Here is a 6,314-nt window from a genome sequence, read left to right as displayed (position 1 = left end):
TTAAACCAATTTCCGCAGTGCTATAGGATGGTGCTTCATCGCCATACAAAGATATAATTTCATCGATGCACTCCTGCCATGATAATACAAGTCGATAGTTGTGGAAAAATGTCGGACAAAAATGTTCCCAAGTAAATTCCATTTTTTGTGATTTTTCCAAGTCACTGTAACAACGCAACACAGGGTCGTACGTCAAACCGTACTGAGTAGGTTTATGCTAAATATATCAAACTTTTCAATGCAAATTGTAACGAGGTTTTGTCTTTGGCTTGGGTAAATTTAGTAGCGTCCAGGGTATCCGTAAATACCCACTAAACCTTTCGAAATAAGAAGACTAGTATTCTCCCATTCCTTTGGAAGCTGGGGAGTCCGTGATGAGTCGACGAGTTCTGTTCTGGACGATTCCTTGGTAATTTGTAGATAATCGGCTGCATGTGATCTGGAACACGATGTATTCGGTGTTCGGCTACTGATGATCTGGAAGAAGATGTATTCGGTGTTCGGCTGCAGATGTTCGGGAAGACGGATGAACGTGAAGAAAATGTATTAGATTTGGGCTTAGGGACAGGTAAGTCGACTTTCGATTAATCGAGTTTTTGCAGTCACAAGTCTTGAAATCATAGTCGACTTTTGTATGGAGGGAAAATCACATAATCGATTATCTTGCTATCGATTTTCGAGTTTGCCCATCGATTTTTGACTTGGGCTTTTCAGTTTCAAAAGAAAACTCGAAAATCGACGAACAATCGATTGGCTGCGGTTATGAAAAAGTCAAAAGTCGAGTTTTAGGACAACTGAAATAATCGCCAGAACGAAACATAAGCATTTTTAGTTTTAGACCCAAATCGAAAAATCGATTATTGCTTTCCATTACCTATCCATAGATCGGCTACAGATGATCGGAAAAACGATGGGTTCTATGTTCCGGTATCGGAGTTCGGGAACATGATGGCTTCGTCGCTCGGATGTTAGTCTAGGGCTACGGTCTAGTTTCTACAATGTACTTCTAATACCCAAACAGTGGAACAAGTGACCCGAAGGCCTTGTAGAACTGAAAATCCGAAGGTCCAGTGCCGAATGGAACAGATGGATCGAAAGCCCTGTAGTACTATAAAACCCGAAAGTCCTGTGCCGAACGGAGCAGATGACTCGAAATCCCTTTAGAACTGAAAAACCCGAAGGTCCAGTACCCACAAGTTAATGGATAGATCTTAAAAGTATTCCCAACACGGTAACACCAAGGTGTACTTTGGCGGATTTAGAAAAACCTTTAGTTCCAACCCGTGTAGCTAACTCACTGTAGTAGCCAGTTCGCCATCAACAACCAACTTTCAAATATTAGAGTGACTGGCGGTACGAAGTGAATGCGAATTATTCACACTTAGCACTGACTACGATGATTGCAAAAATACACTAGAGTGAAATTTACCAGTGTGTGGCCGGTTATGCCAATAGTGTCCGGTAGAAAAAATTCAGGACTGTAGTGATTCCTTGGTAGTAGATGTTGCGTTATGTACATGATCATATTGTCACGTTCAAAATGTTAACGTTGATTTATTACTTTGTTATGTGTTACATAATGACTAATGGATCTAAATTTTTGCTTGGAGTAATTTACTGTCAAAGTGGGAAGTGTGGTGGACACCAAGATACTTTAGTTTTTTACAGCCCGGATATCAGTTTTGCAACAACAACCACTGTATGGAGCTTACTACAATCTTGCAATTATTGCTTAGACTTAATTTACACTCTTTACTTACTTAATTTATTTTGTACTCATCCATTTTGACCATTCTCCCTAAAAATGAGGACTTTGACCGCGATTTATTTAAAATACATTTTCTCCAATTCTAAGACTTGCTGTTTCCAAGCAAAATCGTGAAAACCTAAAAAAACTCGATGAACGTTGTAGTTTCAGAATCCACAAAAACTTCCCAGGTGTAAGCACTTTTCATTTGAATTTGGTTCAGGCGTACCGTGCTAAGTGGACTGAAATCTTGTGTGATTAACTGAACGGAAGTCAATACAACAGTGTAGAATCGTAGTCTAAAACGAACCCTAGTTTTAGTAGGTACAGATCGTATCGGGGAAAAACAATGTCTACAGAGAATTAAGTTAAACCTAATTCCGTAGCGTTATAAATGTTTGAACACTAAACTGTAAAATAAGCTACATCGCAGTCACCAAAACATAACATCGTAGATGTATACAAACGAGTAGAAAACAATTCGTTGCATTAATAAACCTCATGCGCATCAAGTGATTTTGAGGAATTCCCGATTTACATGCATTTCAAAATGTTTATTACCCGATACGGCTTACTTGAAAATTATTCTCAATTTAAGGGAACCCAACCTTTATTTATTTGAAACCGCCATGACTTTAGCGCGCAATAACCAAAATAGGTATATCGAACAGATTTGAGAATGGGAATTTTATTTCAATCCACGTCCCAAAAAACTTTCATGTAGCTTAGAAAATTTAATTTTTTTATGAAAAACCATATACTTTATGGGGTTGATGGGTTACAAACTTTCTAGTTTATTGAATTTTGTCGTGCCAATTATCTATGTATGTGTAGTCATATAACACAGCTATAGAATTATATATGCCTTCCTATGGATGGCAATTGTATTTCAATTGCGACGATATTTAAAAGGACACATGCTACGATTTTTACCTTGAAAATGTTCGTCCATGACTTTTACCCAATCTGGTCACTTCCAGGTTATTCTGGCTAGTGTATTCTTGAGGACATTTAAGCACATTACAATTTTTCAAAAAGTAGTTTCCTCATGGTGGACGGTATTAAAAGTTCGCCATCGATGTTGTTACTTCATTTCCAAAATTGCACATTCAGGCACACAAGCATTCATGCATAATAATTATTAATTTACTAAAATAAACAAAAGATTAAAAAATGTGTACGTACGTTTTATGTACATACATACATACATACATACATAATGATGTGTATATGAACTAAAATAATTAATAGACCATAATTAACATGTATTGAAAATTATTATTTATACACTGTTACTGGAAAAAAATTAAATGAAATCTGGGCTTCAGAGTCGGAGGAGCAATTGCTAATTTTATTTAAAGAAAATGAGAAGTATTTATTGTTTGCAGGGGCTATGAATTCAGACGGTTAGGCAGAATCATATGATCTGTTCGAGAATTGTTCTTGAAATATTGTTGTAATGTTTACTGACAGACAAGGCAGCTCTGTTTGCAATTTTAGTATCTCTATTACATACATTGTATGTGATCAAAAATAAACGATATCAATGTTTGTTTTCTTCATATTTTCACAAATGCACAGTGGATCCACCCTTTGGCCAAAAATAAAAAAAAAATAAATGTCAAAATTTTGGTACAACATCTGGCAAATCTGACAGCTATGACATGGACCTTTTTAAAAATATATTAGTTTTTGTTTCATTCGAACGCGATCTTCTTAAGAATAGCTTCAAATGTCGGAACATTTGACTAATATATTTTGTTGTGAGTCCAACCTGTATTTTAAGTGCAAGTAAATATATTCAAAATATCGCGAAACTAATACATATAGTCAAATATTATAGTGGATTTTGAAGGAGGAGGTAATAGCTTCATTTTCATTAAAAAATAGTGTTTTAGCGTGTTGTTGAATTCTAGTTATCTGCATATTTTCTTAGTGTATTTTGTAATGCCAATTCGATCATATACTCAAATTTGACCTAAGGTTTTAGTCATGATGTCCACCAGTGCCCACCTCGGGAATAATTTTCCAAAGTAGGTCATAGGTTTAAGATTATTCAGTATTAAAATCAGCTGCCATCTAGTGACAGACTATAAATGGTGGGACGCTAACTAAAGCTGCCCTAGAATAGGGTTTCTATGGATATATTAGGGTATAACTTTGTTATCTGACCACGTACATTAACATAATTGGCATCAGTGGCAAGATAAAGAAATCTCCTTCCAAATTAGTCTTACGTTGGCGGTACGTACCTTCAAGGAAGGAGGCTATAAGATCTATATTAAAAAATTTGCCAATTTTCAGGCCAAAAGGGTTGGATTTTATGTTGTTTTGGAGATTGTTTTGTTTCCCCAAGCCTATTTTTGCATCATAAGATACTCGGGACCTTTGTTCATGTCATTTTGTATTAACAGCATAAAACAATTCTTGCCATATAACCCCTCCAGAGGGAAAGGGGGGAGAATGTCACGCTCGTGGTTTCTTAAAAGACTCTTCGCAGCAGCACAAAGCTGTAACCGGCGCATTGGCTTGATTTTTACACTCTAAATATTTTTGGCCACTTTTTCCATACAAGTGGATCCACTGTGAAATGGCCTGATTTTCACAAAATTTGTGTAGGATTCGTTTTTTAGATACAACAATGAACTGGTAAATTTCCTGAAAATTCACCTTCGGCCCTATACAAGATGTTGTGGAAATAAAGATCGGTCAGGGGGCAAGGATTATTGTCAACCGATCATCATAAGTTTTTGTAGACATCGTTTTTAGTCACAATAATGAACTGGTAAAGCTTTTTTCATAGATTGGACCATAAATGCAGCCGTTAGCATGAAAATTGACCTTTGGTACCATACAAAATAGCTAATATGGGGCGACAATTTTTCTGTTTACCAAAAATTGGGCAAAACCGACTAGACCTAAACCTGGATATTCTGGATTTGGATAGTGAACAACATAGGGAGCGCCGTTCTATGGAGACTGTATAAAACGCTAACCTGTACTGATAAATTTCTGGAGGAAAATTTCGTAACTCCAGCGAAGACTAAATACCAAATTTCAGTTATTCCCATTAAATATTGTGGCTAAAACTTTCAAAATACCGAAAATTGGGAGGGATCTTTCTATGGGGGTTATATAAAAACATGGAACAATACCGGAAATTTTCAGGTGGGAAGTTTTATATCACCAACGGAGATTAAATATTATATTTCATCCGTTTCGATGGGATATTGATGACGCAACCTTAAAATACCGAAAATCGGAAAGTACGCTTCTATGGGGTTATTTGAAGAAAATTCTCTTCTGCAATATTTTATACATCCATGGCAATATATATATACTAAATATCAGTCATATCGGTGGTATATTGAGGCCACAACTATGGGGGTATTTGAGGACGTCGACCTATACCGGCACATTTTGGCTGGAATGTTTCATACCTCTATCAAAAACTTAATACCAAATATCAGCTATTTTGGTGGAGAACGAGCTATATGTACCGTTCTATTGTGGCTATATAAAGACATGGACCTATACCGAAAATTTTCAGGTGAAAAGTTTTATACCCTCAACGAAGACTAAGTACCATCTTGCAGCCATTTCCGTGTTATAATGAGGCTAAAACCTTCAATATACCGAAAATTGGGGTATACCGTTCTATGGGGACTATATGAGGCGTGTGACCTATACCGGCAAATTTCGTATGGAATGTTTTATACCCCAAGTGAAGACTAACCACCAAATATCAGCCATTTCAGTGGAATATTAAGTCCACAACCTTCAAAATGCCGAAAATCGGGAGGTACCGTTCTATGGGAGTTATATGAAGGCGTAGACATATACCGACAAATTTCATATGGAATATTTTATACCCCAAATGAAGACTAACCACCAAATTTAAGCCATGTCTGTTGAGGCCACAACCTTCAAAATACAGAAAATCTGGAGGTACCGTCCTATGGGGACAATATGAAGGCGTGGACCTACACCTACAAATTTCCGGGGGAAAGTTTTATACGCCCAACGAAGACTAAATACCAAATTTCAGTCATTTCGCTGAGATAATGAGGCTAAAACCTTCAAAATACCGAAAATCGGGAGATATCGTTCCATGGGGTCTATATCAAAACCTGGACCTATATAAACATTCTATGGTAGAAATATTTCTAAGCCTGTGGAAACACAAAATACAAACTTACAACCTATTCCGTGGTCAAATATGACTAATACATTCAAAATATCTTGAAGTGACGCGTACTATATATGGGGCCTTATATGGGGGCTATACCAAACCGTGGACCTATATAAACAAAATTTGGTAGAAATATTGTCTAGCCTCTGGAGACACAAAAGGTCAAATTGGAACCTATTAGGTGGTCAAATGGGACAAATATCCTAAAATTTACTTAAAACGACGACGCGTCACGCGTCACTTTGTATGGGGGGCTATACGAAAACGTGGACCTACATAGCCCGCTTTCAATACCAAAAGTCATACATACATATAATAGATTTTACCAAAATTTCATCCACCTTCAATCCGTTCGGAAGCTAGAGTGATTTCCAC

This window comes from Musca autumnalis, unplaced genomic scaffold (assembly GCF_047663935.1).
Source record: "Musca autumnalis isolate F117 unplaced genomic scaffold, ASM4766393v1 scaffold_4, whole genome shotgun sequence".
Taxonomy (NCBI): Eukaryota; Metazoa; Arthropoda; class Insecta; order Diptera; family Muscidae; genus Musca; species Musca autumnalis.
Note: the sequence above shows the minus strand (reverse complement) of the source record.